Source organism: Schistocerca americana, chromosome 1 (genome assembly GCF_021461395.2).
Source record: "Schistocerca americana isolate TAMUIC-IGC-003095 chromosome 1, iqSchAmer2.1, whole genome shotgun sequence".
NCBI lineage: Eukaryota > Metazoa > Arthropoda > Insecta > Orthoptera > Acrididae > Schistocerca > Schistocerca americana.
In genome coordinates this window covers 888,426,538-888,442,769 of record NC_060119.1, presented here as the reverse complement: position 1 = coordinate 888,442,769, position 16,232 = coordinate 888,426,538, and positions in this window count along the sequence as shown.

Here is a 16,232-nt window from a genome sequence, read left to right as displayed (position 1 = left end):
GAACAGTCATCTAAACAAAATTATACTGTTTCACTTTTCATTCACGACTGGGATGAACTTCATCATAGAATTTTGGCAGATTCGGTACGGACAAAGGTAACGGATTCTCGAGAGAGGGCACGCAGCTGATAGGTTAGTACAGAGACTGCCAGACGGCTGTGGAGAACTTCCACTCAAGTCGAGATCGGAGTGCGTCACTGAGATCATTGAGTCCCTTCTGCGGTCGTAGGACACGAGGTGCATAAAGTGACATTGACGAAAGTTGGCGTGCCACTAAAAGAATTCAAGAGAAACAATGAAATTGAAAAATTCGTTATTGAAGACATGGAATTTTAGTTCAATCTGACAGTTAAAACCACTCAAAATAACCGGTTTTTCAAATAACTAATTTTAAGTTTCTTATTGCTCTTATTTCCAGTGGTAAATGTAGACTAAGAACAAAGATTTAAAACCTCTAATGAAGGTGAAGAAGCAGGAGATGTCGATCAATATGAGGTTGAGGTTGCGGCTGAAATCAGTTTCATTGTCTCCAGTAAAGACGACGACGACGACGACGATGGAGATGGGTGTGGCGATAGTGACACTGAAAGGTCGCAAGTTAATGACGTTCGTGCATCGTCACTTTCGGATGCTATCAATTTTTCAGTCTGAATCAAACTCAAAATTAAGGGTACAATTATTATCTGAAGTTTATTGCATATTAATATAATTATAGTCATATCAAATTTACCTTCTTTTCGATGTATATTGTGGCTGTTTACTCGTTTTATGACACATGGCACACAGTGAGGAACTGACAGCTGTTAACAGCTTGTTAAGTAGAGTAAGTACACACGTGGTGATTACAAACTGAGCCCGGCATCATAGCCCTACCCCGTCTCTTTTAAATACCGCAGCTGCCCAGCTCTTGTCACAAGATGACCATTGGGATCGAAGGCATTCACAGTAGTAGCATCCAAATCCGTGGTTGCGATACTGTAATGAATCTGTGCCCTAGATCCTCTAGCACAGTCTATGAACTGGCCGAAGACGCACTCGAAATGAGGGTCTTCATGTGGTGAACTTCAAGGTACTCGCCGCTAACCATCTACTGTTGGAGGAACTAACTGTCTTCGTACTACATTACATCGCATGGTGCTGCCAGCACAGAATTTCAACGCAGAAACCAGCAACAGGGTATCACTGGATCCAAGTCCCTGTTTAACACCCAGGTGCCTCAGGGTTCTGAAACGTGCCAGAGGTAGACAGATCATCCGAGCACACGGCTATCGACAACAGGTACATCGCAAATGGGTCATCAAGGTTCATCGGAGGACACTCCAGCAACCAACCCGCGAACAGTTCGCACTGGGCAAAGGCCCCGCCTGCTAGCCGACAAACCGCCGTGGCCCAGGTGTTGCTAAATCTCGTCTGGGCGTGCACAGTGGAGCCGATGGACAGACATCAGATACACTACTGGCCATTAAAATTGATACACCAAGAAAAAATGCAGATGATAAAGGGGGTATTCATTGCACAAATATATTATACTAGAACTGATATGTCATTACATTTTCTCGCAATTTGGGTGCATAGATCCTGAGGAATCAGTACCCAGATCAACCACCCCTGGCCGTAATAACGGCCTTGATACGCCTGGGCATTAAGTCGAACAGAGCTTGGATGGCGTGTACAGGTACAGCTGCCCATGCAGCTTCAACACCGTACCACAGTTCATTAAGAGTAGTGACTGGCTTATTGTGACGAGCCGGTTGCTCGGGCACCATCGACTAAACGTATTCAATTGGTGAGAGATCTGGAGAATGTGCTGGCCGGGGCAACAGTCGAACATTTTCTGTATCCAGAAAGGCCCGTACAGGACCTGCAACATTCGGTCGTGCATTATCCTGCTGAAATGTAGGGTTTCGCTGGGATCGAATGAAGGGTAGAGCCACGGGTCGTAACACATCTGAAATTTAACGCCCACTGTTCAAAGTGCCGTCAATGCGAACAAGAGGTGACCGAGACGTGTAACCGATGGCACCCCATACCATCACGCCGGGTGATACACCAGTATGGCGATGACGAATACACGCTTCCTTTGTGCGTTCACCGCGATGTCGCCAAACACGGTTGCGACCATCATGATGCTGTAAACAGAACCTGGATTCATCCGAAAAAATTTTGCCATTCATGCTTCCAGGTTCGTCGTTGAGTACACCTTCACAGGCGCTCCTGTTTGTGATGCAACGTCGGGGGTAACCGCAGCCAGGGTCTCCGAGCTGATAGTCCATGCTGCTGCGAACGTCGTCGGCCTGTTCGTGCAGATGGTTGTTGTCTTGCAAACGTCCCCATCTGTTGACTCAGAGACCGAGACGTGGCTGCACGATCCGTTACAGCCATGCGGATAAGATGCCTGTCATCTCGACTGCTAGTGATATGAGACCTTTGTGATCCAGCAAGTCGTTCCGTACTACCCTCCTGAACCCACCGATTCCATATTCTGCTAACAGTCATTGGATCTCGACCAACGCGAACAGCAATGCCGCGATACGATAAACCGCAATCGCGATAGGCTGCCATCCGACCTTTATCAAAGTCGGAAACGTGATGGTACGCATTTCTCGTCCTTACACTAGGCATTACAACAACGTTTCACCAGGCAACGCCGGTCAACTGCTGTTTGTGTATGAGAAATCGGTTGGAATCTTTCCTCATGTGAGCACTTTGTAGGTGTCGCCACTGGCGCCAACCTTGTGTGAATGCTCTGAAAAGCTAATTATTTGCATATCACAGCATCTTCTTCCAGTCGTTTAAATTTCGCGTCTGTAGCACGTCATCTTCGTGGTGTAGCAATTTTAGTGGCCAGTAGTGTAGACTCCAACACGCCGTTGAATCAGTGACTGCCGAAAATAGTGCGGATGAACGACGACTTGTAAACATTGAGAATAAAGGAGTGAACGCTAATAATGTTTATTAGCGTCGTTGACGCTTCACAGGTTCCCAACAGCTATACTGACTCCTTACACTTCGCCCTCTGTAGCATTATTAAAACAGCATTGAACATGTTTGCCGTTTTCTGCACTAACCCAATACATCAAAGCTTGGAAAAAAAACCAAAAATTTTCACACTTCTGCTATAGCTATTGAATAGGCCTTTTTTTTACCTGGTAGTTAGTAAAATATGGAAAGATACCTATTGTAACCGAGACCAAAGAAATACCGAAAAATACCAATTATTCAGAACTAAAATACTGGTATCGGCTTTAACCAATTGACTTTCCCCAGCCCTAGATTCCAGTAGACGCCTTAGTTCACTCTTACGGAAGAAGGCTTTTGGGTATAAACAACAGAAGCTGAGTCTGTGTTACTATTCATCGCCCTGATGCCACGTGAAACACGATATTCACTAAGGGCTACGTGAGCCTAGTGCTTCACTTGAAAATGACTGCATTACTTACATATATACTGATGATTGCCGCTGATAAATAATAACACTGATAACTAACTACCTTTGTGATGGGTATCCCTAGGTACCTTCCACACTGGAAACGCATCCGTCTGCTTTAACATTTCCTCTCTAAGTCAGTATCGAAAGATGGAGAGTCTGAGAGAGTGGAACACGCGCTGGGCAGCCAGCCAAGTCACGTCACGCGGCCTGCCGGCGAGTAGCTTAGCGCCAGGGGAATCCCCACGTCTCGAGACAGCCGGCCGATACGAGCCGCGGCAGCTGTCAGCAGCGCCGCCAACTGCTCCGCTGTCGGCTTGACTCTGGCTGGACTTTTGGAACTCCTGTCGGCTGTGCGCTTCCTCTACGCAGAACGTGCCATCGGGATAACGAATCGTGTCCGCTTAACCCCTAGGTTTCCTGGTCATTCTTTTGTCGTACACTTGTCTCAAGCGCGGTCTGAGACGCTGCATTTATATTGCCATACTAACTGCATTCAGCAATGGCAGTGAGATAATTCAACATTTTCTGTAAGATATCACATTAATACTCAGCGAAGAACACACTCAAATAAATTTTAAAGTTTATTTTTACGAATACAACACATCTAAGTACAAAACTACATACAATGAACGTAACATTACGTAATGTTAACGATATAAAAACTCAAAAAATTCAAATACCATGTGCTGCAAATTTTACTTTTTGCTATACTTTTATTGTTTATTATATATGCAATAACAAAAACTTAAGAAACTCACATGCAACAATAGAAAATAAAAATTCAACTACTACATTTTTTGGTTTTTTATTTCCTTCTCAGTTGTTTTCTATGCACGCTCTGCAAATTTTTGTAGACCATTCCAGGCAAATCGGCTTCTTGCAGCGATGACAAATATAAGAAGTGTTCCTCTTCTTTAATGGGTCACAGTTGATTATGTTTTTCCTGTCTTTCTCTGATGGCTTCTGCTCTAGGTTCTGCTACATCCTAAACATGGCGAATGGATGCGCGAAGTACACGAGGTATGTGGGAGTTGCTGATTCGCTTTTCCATTTGTGGTGCCACCAATGTGTATGCAGGCAAGCTTCTTCAAAAAACTGAAGCGGCTGATTTGAGTTGTGTCTTTTTAGGAGCTGCGAAGGACAAAGGCATTCACTCCACTTACGCCCAACATGCGGAAAGCCATCGCTGGGTACGTCGTGCAGTTGAATACTTGGCACACTTCTCATCCATTGGCATCAACACCACCTTTAGTGTGCTTATAGTAAGAACTTATTCCTGATTTACCTGTATCAAATGGTTCAAATGGCTCTAAGCACTATGGGACTTAACATTTGAGGTCATCAGTCCAATAGATTTAGAACTACTTAAACCTAACTAACCTAAGGACATCATACGCATCCATGCCCGAGGCAGGATTCGGACCTGCGACAGTAGCAGCAGCGCGGTTCCGGACTGAAGCGCCTAGAAGCGCTCTGCCACAGCGGCCGGCTTACCTGTATCACCATCTTTACATTTTTCATGGTGCAAAGACGATATCAGATTCGCTACCGTACCATTTTTCGGCAAAAATGAAAATGAAACTAGGGTTAGATCATGCGTAAATGCATATATTGCAGAACCGACTTACTTGCTTCAGTGCGAACATCAGTAAGGCACATGACTGTCAAGCCACACCTGCATGGTTTGTCTGGAATGTATATTCTGAATCTAGGTTTACCACTAAGTAATACTAGTATTTTATCGATACATGTGCATTCTCCAATATTTTACAAGATTTGACAGTTGTCAATAACATTTTTTAAATATTCTGACACTCAAGTTAAATGATCGTTTTGTTTGTATTTAAAACGCAAGTTAGGTGTAAGGAAACCACTTTTTGGATATAACGTGTCTAAATATATCTCGTCCAGTACCATCTGTGGAGTAAAATGATTTGTAATCTTCTCTGTTCGATATGAAAATAGTTCACTACAACAGTAAGCGAAATAGGCTTTTAATTCACATAAATCACCTTCGTACAAACATTTCGATCATTTTCAGGCTCTTGTTTATTTATTTTTACATTATTTCAGCTCAATATGATAAAATATCTTTAGTCATAAGCAAATTCCATGTAGTAAGAAGGTCTTCTGGATTATTACCTACTAGAGTAGGTTGTCGAACTGTCGGCAAACGAATAATTTTGGGCTGTCGAACATGAGATCACTTGAAAAGAGGCATGACGAGCAGCGATACTTGTTTAGACCGCTAAAAATTCAGTTTTTTCCTTATCACTCTGATCAGTTGTTTCATTCAAGCAATTTGCAGGTGCTAAAAGAAATGGTCCTTCGCTTCCACACTGTTCCGATTTTGAATTATGTTCACTTCCCATTTCGTTCTTACTATCTCATCCAACGTCACTTCCTTACTCTCCTCAAACAATTTAAAAACTGTACCCTCGCAAACAGGGTCTGTAACACGAACAGCAGACAAAGACCTGGCTACTGAATCCATAACGCAAAGTCCCAGGTGCGCCGTCAGATACCGCTAGCACGAAAGAAGCAGTGACGGTATCGATACACATCACATTCAAGTGGCTGCTGACAAAGGTAACCACGGCCGCTTCGGGAAAGAACAACTAGACAACGCTGTGATCACCAACCCCATCCATTAGCGGCAGAGTCTCAATAAACGCTAACGGTCTGTGAGACCACATATGGGAAGTTAAGATGAAATAATAATTAAATCAAGACCCTAAGCTGTCGAGAGGCGTTGATATACATCAACGGGGACAGTTGAAAATGTGTGCCCCGACTAGGACTCGAACCAGGGTCCTCCTGCTTAGTTGGGAGGCGATCGAACCATTTTTTTTTTATTTTTATTTATTTATTTATTTATTTATTTTTTTTGATCGTTGGTCATTGCGGACGTCGCAAGACATCCTGTTGAAGTTCGTTGGTTGATCCTTCCACTCAGGTTTTTATTACAGAGGCCACAGAGGCCAACCGGCTCTCTGACCGAACACGCTGAGCTACCGTGCCGGCATCCATCTGAGCCACAGAGGATAATGCGACTGCACCGATTTATCCCTTGCACGCTCCCCCTGAGAACCACATTCCAAATTTAACGTCCACACCCTATATTCGTAGTGTCCCTGCCCTTACACTCATTACTCGAGGTAGACAATCTTACCGAGTAGCGTGAGAGTTCGGGCAATGCGTGTGCATCCAACACAGAAGAAGGAGGTCAATGGCCGGTGAGCCTTAACTATATGAAGATGGTATCTGTTCTTTCGGACATGTCAGAAAGAATAGATACCATTTAATTATCATTTCATTCTAGGAAAGCTGCATGGTCACCGATGGTACCTGTTCTTTCGGACATGGCACATCAGTATCTGTATTATGTACCTAAACCATACACTGCTGCGTTACATAAATATTATTAATTACAAACTGATGTAGTTTTACTACTTATAGCATGTGAAGATCTGAACCAAACATACACATTTTAAATGTAACTTAGCTATACATTCTTTTATGAGGTGCAACAAAGATTATTAGCAGTTATTACAATTCCAAGATTTCCATCTATTGTTGAAAGGTCATATAAGATGTATTTGGTGGAGGTAGAGCAGACATAAGAAGTATTTAGCTAAATAAATGCCCACCTTCCTGCTAACACCCTTCGCGGTAACACCTACGGCCATGCAAAGATATGTGGCTCACAAAGTGGTAGCACTCTCTTACGAACCCTGCCACTATTTTCACAAATGTTTACGTCAGTTGATAAACAGAAGTGACGAATGCATGTCACAGAAATATATTGATTGTTATATACGTCGTACTGGGTGTTAATGGTTTTTCACTGGGCATAATTCAGCCATATCCTTGCAATGTATTCATATCCTGCAATATAGCTGGTCTGTAAGATCAGAAATATGTTTTTTCGACAATGACGTATTACAGACGTATTTTAACAAGTAATTAATGTTTTCAGATAAGTAATAACCTCCTGTTCCTATGCTCTGAACAGTATGATACGTATGCCTAATTTATTTTCAGTTCAACATGCCCTTGAGTATGGCTACAAAGCCTAAATCATGACTGTACAATGTAAAGGAACAATTAACAGCCAAATGTCTGGCATTAGCTTAAAAATACATGCATAATTCGATAAATAATGAAAATAGACGATTTCCTGTAAAACTGATGAATCTATATAGACATTCTACTATAATATTAATTTAATGATTGCAAAACAACGTGGTTTAGATTTTATACAGCACTGTACGTACATCCTCTGTCAGTTATTTAATATAGCAGTCGGAATCAGTTATTTTGCTGCCTTCAATTGTTTTTATGCATCCAAGTCTCGCATCCACTTGACGGTGAGCAGCTGTACGTGTTCGAACTCTGGCTGCCGTTCAATCCATGTTAGTGCAGTGTTAAACACGTGAACGCTTAACGGGCTGACTGTCCTGCATCTGATTCAATGACAATTTTATCTGCTTCTCTCTCGCTTTGAATGATTTCATCGTCACTGAAAACTCTGAATTCATGGTCCCAAGAATTACAAGTAAGCCACTCGCCTGTGTCCTCAGCATTGCATTGCAAATGTCCAGGAATTTTCAATGATCTTTCTTACGTCCTCAAGTGACATTTCGTCCTGTACCTCTTCTCTTACGTCTTTTCCCACTTCTTCTTTTCAGCTGCATCTCTATGTACCTCATGTTTGGTTGAAACGCCTTTCGGTTTGTACCGAGCTTGTTTTAATGTGATTGTCTTCAACAAACTTAGTGCTTCCGCCATCATGTATGAGCAGTCTTTTAAACTCAGTTTCTGGTGATCAGCCACAATGCTTTCCTCTTCTCGAAAGCTCCCCCAACAGTTTTCTTCTGTTACGTCGCTTCATAGTTTCGATAACCGAATGGTCCATTGGATGCAGCAACTCGTTACGTTTGGCGGCAGGAAGACTGTTTTGAAACGTCTTTTTTCTCCATCAAGAAAACTTTCTGTGGAATGGGTGCACTTTCCGGAATTAACATCACTTTACTGCCTTCTTCTCCTATAGCCTTTTGGTTTTTTTTTTTTTTTTTTTTTTTTTTTTTTTTTTACATCAGGCATCAAAACTGAATCGTATCATTCGCAAAACAAAGTTAACAGTCATTCAGACATTTGGTTGATTCTTCTTTTAAAAGGTGGGAAGTTTTTAACATTTCTGAGAGGCCGGGCTTTTTTCGAATTTTCTATCAACAGGAGGGGTATTTTGTGGTTTCCCGGACACTCAGCACCGTTCTCACGGGAACCCGGCCTTTACTAACCTTACGGCCAGGGGCACTAGTTTCAAAGCCTTCCAAACACGACCTGTCCCGTCTGGGTTGTATAAAAGTTCAGTGTCGTAAGATTCTGCTTCAAATTTGAATTTTACAATAAAATTTTTTGCTGCTTTTGGACACAGCGCGGTTCCTTTTAGGAAACATAAGTCGCACAATAAATAAAATCACTCGCACAAAACAAAACAAAAGACACAGAAGACGAGGGAATATAGCGACAAACCAGGGCATATGTTAAGGCCACACAACCAGTGGCGGGCATCACGAACACAACTATGTGCGTGTTGCACATAGGACAATGCATATACTGTATTCATTGTTCACTAGAAGATTTCGTCTTTTAATGCATTGGCTGTGGATTGATTTTAGAACGATAAAGAATACCAGATGTAATAACTACCAAACAAAACCAACAGTTTTAGTCATATAGTACAAATTTCTTTTTCCTCAAAGAGATACATATAATTGGAGATCGCGATAGTTGAAGTTCGGATAATTGGAGTTCTGCTATATTTCTATGTAAGAGCAGCAGGTGTTTGTACACTTATGAGCCAGACCATTATGACCACCAACCTACTGTGGATACAAACCAGTCCAGATAAAAGCAGCGACACCTGACGAGGAATGACAACACACGCACGGTCATGTAGTATCAGTGAGCGAGCTGTCCGCGTGTAGAATGAGGAAAGTGCGCAATGTCAGTTCGATCGAGAGCAGATTGTGATGACTCAGAGGCTCGACACGAGCATTTCGGAAACTGCACGAGTTCTCGGATGTTCGAAGAGTGCTATGGTGAGTGTCTTCAATACGTGGCGAAACCACGTCCAGACATCCTAGGGTTGGGCTACCACCCCTCATTACAGATGTCGGACGTCGTAGGCTAGGCAGACAGGTAAAACAGGACAGGCGGCGACCTGTGGTGGAACTAACATCAGACTTTAATCCCGGGCAGAATTTAAGTGTCTGAACAAACAGTTAACCGAACACTCCGAACGATGGGCTTCAGCAGCTGACGACCCGTGGTTCTGCCAACGTTAACAAGACGATATCGGCAGCTATAAGGCTGAAATGGGCATGTGACCATCAGTCCTGGAATTTGAGGCTGTGGCAGAGCGTTGCATAGTCTGATGACTCCCGATATTTTCTTCACTATGCCGATGGTAGGTCGCGAATCATTGTATTCAGGGCAACAGCTCCTTGACACAGATTAATTGCAATAAACTATCCTAAAAGTATAGAGTCAAATACAAAAGGAACTTAAGGATGATAGAACACAAATTGAAACGATGAAGACAAGTCACAGGAGGTAACTGCAAATGATAGACGCTATGCGACAACTGGAAGAGATAAAGGTGTGGCACGAAGAACTGAATTCTACGGCGAACAATAAGGGAGAACCGTAGAGCCATTAGAGCAAATGAAAGAAGATAAAGTAATTTAATCTAAGTGCTTTATCGCTCTCCCAAAAATTTGGCTTGCGACATGGTTTACCATAGTAGTTGCCAGTACCGATTTGGTGAATGCTGTGAAACTCAAACAGCGGAAGTTGGACACAGGTCTTATCTCAAAGACACTTAGCTACGATCGCCCGGCCAAGCATATCGCTATCCCATGACTTCCGTGATCTCAGTTGATAGTATAATTTTAGGAGTCATGACCAGAAGTGGCGTTATGATCACATGACCAACTTTTAATCTCATATTTCTTCCTATTAGACAAATTACAAAACTAGATATATATGATTCAACAGAAAATGGCATAAGGTTGCTCGACAGATTGGTTTCTTTAGATAACAGGAAGACGAACATTATTTTGTTCCACGCCAGGAAGACCGTCAGGAATCTTATTTATTAGATATAGCTGTTCTTCGCATTCACAGATGTACTATCATGGAGACAATGACTATCACTAGATTTGTCAATATTCTCAAAACTAACAAGAGCCTCTGGGAACGTGGACCTTGTGCCATCCTCTTTCGCTTATGATCTCGATGTTGACAGAATGTTAAGCCGAATCTTCATTTCTTTCCTCCTTTCTGCCACCCATAGTTGCGATGCATAATAAACATGTTTCCCACACCATCATCTTATCTAATCTTAGTTCTATACCAAGTAGCTGACGCCAGTAACTTGTCTAACGAGTCGGTTTCCATGTAGATGAATAGTCAGTGATCCACAACCTCCTGCCATTAACAAATATTCTGTCAAAATTACATTATTTTAGTTTATATGCATCTCATACTGGTTCTGAAATGTACTTTCCTTATGATGAGTAGACACTCATCAAGATGTGCCACAATTAATTTTATCAAGATATAGTCTACAACATGCCAAGATCGCTGATTAATTTCTTGTGTAGTCGATTTCCACGTTAAATAATCAATAGTATAGGCAAATAGGGTATAGCGTAATAACCAGTTATCGATCTTGATGGATGGAATGTGTATTTTTCTTGCACAAGTCCTGCCGGCCGCGGTGGTCTCGCGGTTCTAGGCGCGCAGTCCGGAACCGCGCGACTGCTACGGTCGCAGGTTCGAATCCTGCCTCGGGCATGGATGTCTGTGATGTCCTTAGGTTAGTTAGGTTTAAGTAGTTCTAAGTTCTAGGGGACTGATGACCACAGATGTTAAGTCCCATAGTGCTCAGAGCCATTTGAACTATTTTTTTTCTTGCACAAGTCCACCGTCAATCCTTGTGTATTTACTGTGATTCTCCATAATAAGTCTTAGTATTTGTACACTGCCTCTCACTGGAATTCGTTTTAGCATTGCAGTATGATTAGAATGTCTACCAACAACATAAGTTTTTTGTTGATTACTCATACCATTAGGAAAAGCCTCTTTATTGTTTCCAAGATAGCATCACATCTAGTCACGTGATCTTCCGGTCGTATCTACTAATCTTGGTTGTACTTACTGTTGTTTTTCTGGTCTTCAGTCCAAAGACTAGTTTGATGGGCTTTCCATACTACTATATTTTCTGCAAGCCTCTTCATCTCTGAGTAGCTACTCCAACCTACATCCTTCTGAATTTTCTCAGTGTATTCACCTCTTACTCTTCCTCTACGATTTTTATCCTCCACGCTTCGCTCCAGTACTATATTGGTGGTCCCTTGATGCCTCAGAACGTGTCCTACCAACCGATTCCTTCTTTTAGTAAAGTTGTGCCACAAATTCCACTTCTCCCCAATTTTATTCAGTATCTCCTCATTATTTACAGAATCTACCCATCTAATCTTCAGCATTCTTCTGTAGCACCACATTTCAAAAGTTTCTATTCTCTTGTTGTCTAAGCTGTTTATCGTCCATGTTTCACTTTCATACAAAGCTACACTCCATACAAATACATTCAGAAAAGTCCTCCTGACCCTCAAATCTATACTCGATATTAACAAATTTATCTTCTTCAGAAACGATTTCCTTGCCGTCGAAAGTTAACATTTTATGTCCTGTATAAAACATTCTCGGTATTCTTGCCGCATCAGTTCTAGATAAAATATCGAGCTTTCGACTATTACCTCCATTGTCATCGTCAGCTCCTGACGATGACGATGGAGGTAATCGTCGAAAGCTCGAGATTTTATCTAGATCTGACGCGGCAAGAATACCGAGAATGTTTTATACATAAGTGTCGCCGCGAAAAACTTCGTTCCCATTTTATGTCCTCTCTACTTCGACCTCATCAGTTACTTTTCTGCCCAAAGAAGAAAACTCATTTACTACTTTAAGTGTCACATTTCCTAATCTAATTCCCTCAGCATCAACTGCTTTAATTCGACTAATTCCATTATCCTCATTTTACTTTTTTTTGTGCTCATCTTATATCCTCCGTTGAAGACACTGTCCATTCCATTCAACTGTTCTTCCAAGTCCTTTGCTGTTTCTGACAGAATTACAATATCATCGGCAAACCTTACGGTTTTTATTTCTTCTCCCTTGATTTTAATTCCTGCTCCAAATTTTTCTTTGGTTGCCTTTACAGCTTTCTCAACAGACAGATAGAATAACATCGGGGATAGGCTACAGCCCTGTCTCACTCCCTTCTTAACCACTGCTTCCAGTCAACATTGTCAAAAGCTTTCTCTAAGTTTACAAATGCTACAAACGTAAGTTTGCCTTTCATTAACCTATTTTCTAATGTGAGTCATAGAGTCACTATTACCTCGCGTGTTCCTACATTTCTACTAAATCCAAGCTTATCTTCCACAAAGTCGGCTTCTGCCACTTTTTCCATTCGTCTGTAAAGAATGCCTGTTAGTATTTTGCAACCGTGATTCATTAAATTGACAGTTCGGTAATTTTCGCATCTGACAGCACCTGCTTTCTTTGGAATTGAAATTATTATATTCCTCTTGAAGTCTGAGGGCACTTCGCCTGTGTCACACATCTTGCTCACCAGATGGTTGCACTTCTACATCCCTAAATTTCTCCTCTAGTCGTCCGCAGATCGTGGTCGTGCGGTAGCGTTCTCGCTTCCCGCGCCCGGGTTCCCGGGTTCGATTCCCGGCGGGGTCAGGGATTTTCTCTGCCTCGTGATGACTGGTTGTTGTGTGATGTCCTTAGGTTAGTAAGGTTTAAGTAGTTCTAAGTTCTAGGGGACTGATGACCATAGATGTTAAGTCCCATAGTGCTCAGAGCCATTTGAACCATTTCTCCTCTAATCATTCCTGATTAGCCATTTTGCACTTCCTGTCGATTTCATTTTCCTTTTCGCCTGCTTAATTCACTGCATTTTTATATTTTCTCGGTTCATCAATTAAATTCAATAATTCTTGTGTTACCTAAGGACTTCTACTAGCGTTCGTCCTTTTACCTACTTGATCCTATGCTGCCTTCACTATTTCATCTCTCAAAGCTATCCATTCTTCTTCTACTGTATTCCTTTCCCCTGTTTTTGTTGGTACACGTACACGCACGCACGCGCACGCACGCACACGCACACACACAGACACACACACAGACACACACACAGACACACACACAGACACACACAGACACACACACACAAACACACACACAGCCACAGACACAAACACACACAGACACACACACACACACACACACACACACACACACACACACAGACACACACACACACACACACACACACACAGACACACAGACTCAGACAGACACAGACACAGACACACACACACACACACACACACACACACACACACACACACACACAGACACACACACACACAGACAGACACAGACACACACACACACACACACACACACACATACACACACACACACACACACACACACACACACACACAAAAGCTGCCTGTCTGTAGGACCAGACGCTGCTGACGATTTATGGCTATATTAAATCTTGAAATCTATTCGTAAATTGCGAATATAATACCACCGCAACCAAACGATTTTTCAGAAAAAAATGACGATTTGTACTGAAGAAAAATGATGGTGGAGAAAAGGAGGTAGGTATTCTTTGAACTGAATGGAAGAAATCGAAGGGACAAAGCTAGATCTGAACCTTCGTTCCACTGATTCAACTGCTTTACCATTTTTTAAACCTATCTATTCTTTTAAGGAAGTAAAGAGCTGAGCAGTGAGCTTGAGCACTGTGGAGACGGACCAAGCAGGGGTCGAAATCCGAGACCTGGCCACGATGCTTCCCCCTTCTTGTCCCTGAACCACTACTTCCCCTCCCCCGCCATCCCCCATGGTTTTTCTTGTGTGTGTGTGGAGCAGGAAGGCAGGTTAAACAAGACGTCTTTGTTGGCACAAAGATGCCTTTGTAGGGGTAAGAAAAGTAACTAAACAACAAAAACAAATTTGGACCATAAATACATTAAGTCCGCCCTTTTGGCAGCACCAACATTAGACACTACACCCGCTGCTACCATCAATCAACATGTCCATGGATTCTTCCAACCCGCCATTGGGGCCACGCACTTCTTCACAAAGGAAGTTTCCATATGGTTCTGTAGCTTGCTTGGACCCACTTCGTAAAAGTGACATGCACATATGGTTAACTTCTCACATCTAGCAGTCTAAGAAGACACTGTCTACATAATTAGCAAATCCTTGGCGGTGGCACGGGCGGTCTCGGAGACAAGTGAACCATTCGAGTAGGAAGGTCCAAAAATGCGAAAAAGTGTTTGTCACCACTCTGGTAAAGATATATTATGGTCAAGTACTCGATCAATTTCCCTGCATGCATCTTGGTACATGGATAAAACGCAATATCGGGGCTAAGAAGGGATGTCAGAGTCACTGCCTGTTGGGTTTGTTCAGGCCAACATCAGTTTTGTCAGTCTCCACCACACATCAACAGCAGACCCATATCTCAGACAGTGTCCATCTGTATCAGGTATCTGGCACTAGGTCATAATGAAGAATCTGCCATTAAGTATAGAATGGAGTCTCTGGCGCTTCATATATTTGCGGTTGACCATCAAATACCCGGCCGCTCTGGAGACCGAATCCAGAAGAGCACCTTGCAATCAACGTCAGACCTCTGGCCAAGTAACTGAGGGTAAGCAGCTTTCAATCGGATTCTAGGGATGGCAACTGCTTATCCGGCAGGTGAGTTGACGTAACTGAAGTCCACAAAGTCCTTAAGGTGAGAGTGTCAGGCAAATATGCGCTACTACAATTGGAGCTTCGTCAAAGGTGTGGGCCAATTCTTCAATCAGAGTTCCCGTGAAGCTGCGCTGGTAGTGAATCCACATCTCCATCGTCGTACAAAGCTGCTGCTAGTATCATATCGCATTTTTATGATCGTTCCCGCACTGACGAAGTAACGAAAGACTGCCTGTAAACTGCGTGCCATCGTCTTCGGCATTAAGAGGACCGTTGACAGATGTAATCTTGACGCCAGACAGATGTTGACATAAGCACCCACTGGACCAATCTCAATGATCGCAACAAATGCAACGGACATCCGTACATATGCCTTGTAAGAGGCGAAGATAGCTACGGTGCGCCGTCCGTGGACTGCGACGCGTAAATATTACTCCCAATTATTGGAGCGTGTCGCAGAGAGGGTAAGGGCCTAGCTCCCATTTGGGAGGCCGCTGCCGATAACGATCGCCCCAGGCTTCTGTAGGTTCGAGCGGTTTCGGTCTGCGGCAACATATTGACCAGTCAAGTGCAGTTCAGTGATCCTGGCGTACGCACTAAAAGCTCCAGATCGTCCGCATATGCGAGCTACACAAACGCGCGGTCTCCCCAACCGCTTTTGCTCGAGTATCATGTCGTTTTTGGAAACCCAGAATCTACTATGTAGGAATCAACATGGATTCCGGAAACAGCGATCATGTGAGACCCAACTCGCTTTATTTGTTCATGAGACCCAGAAAATATTAGATACAGGCTCCCAGGTAGATGCTATTTTTCTTGACTTCCGGAAGGCGTTCGATACAGTTCCGCACTGTCGCCTGATAAACAAAGTAAGAGCCTACGGAATATCAGACCAGCTGTGTGGCTGGATTGAAGAGTTTTTAGCAAACAGAAC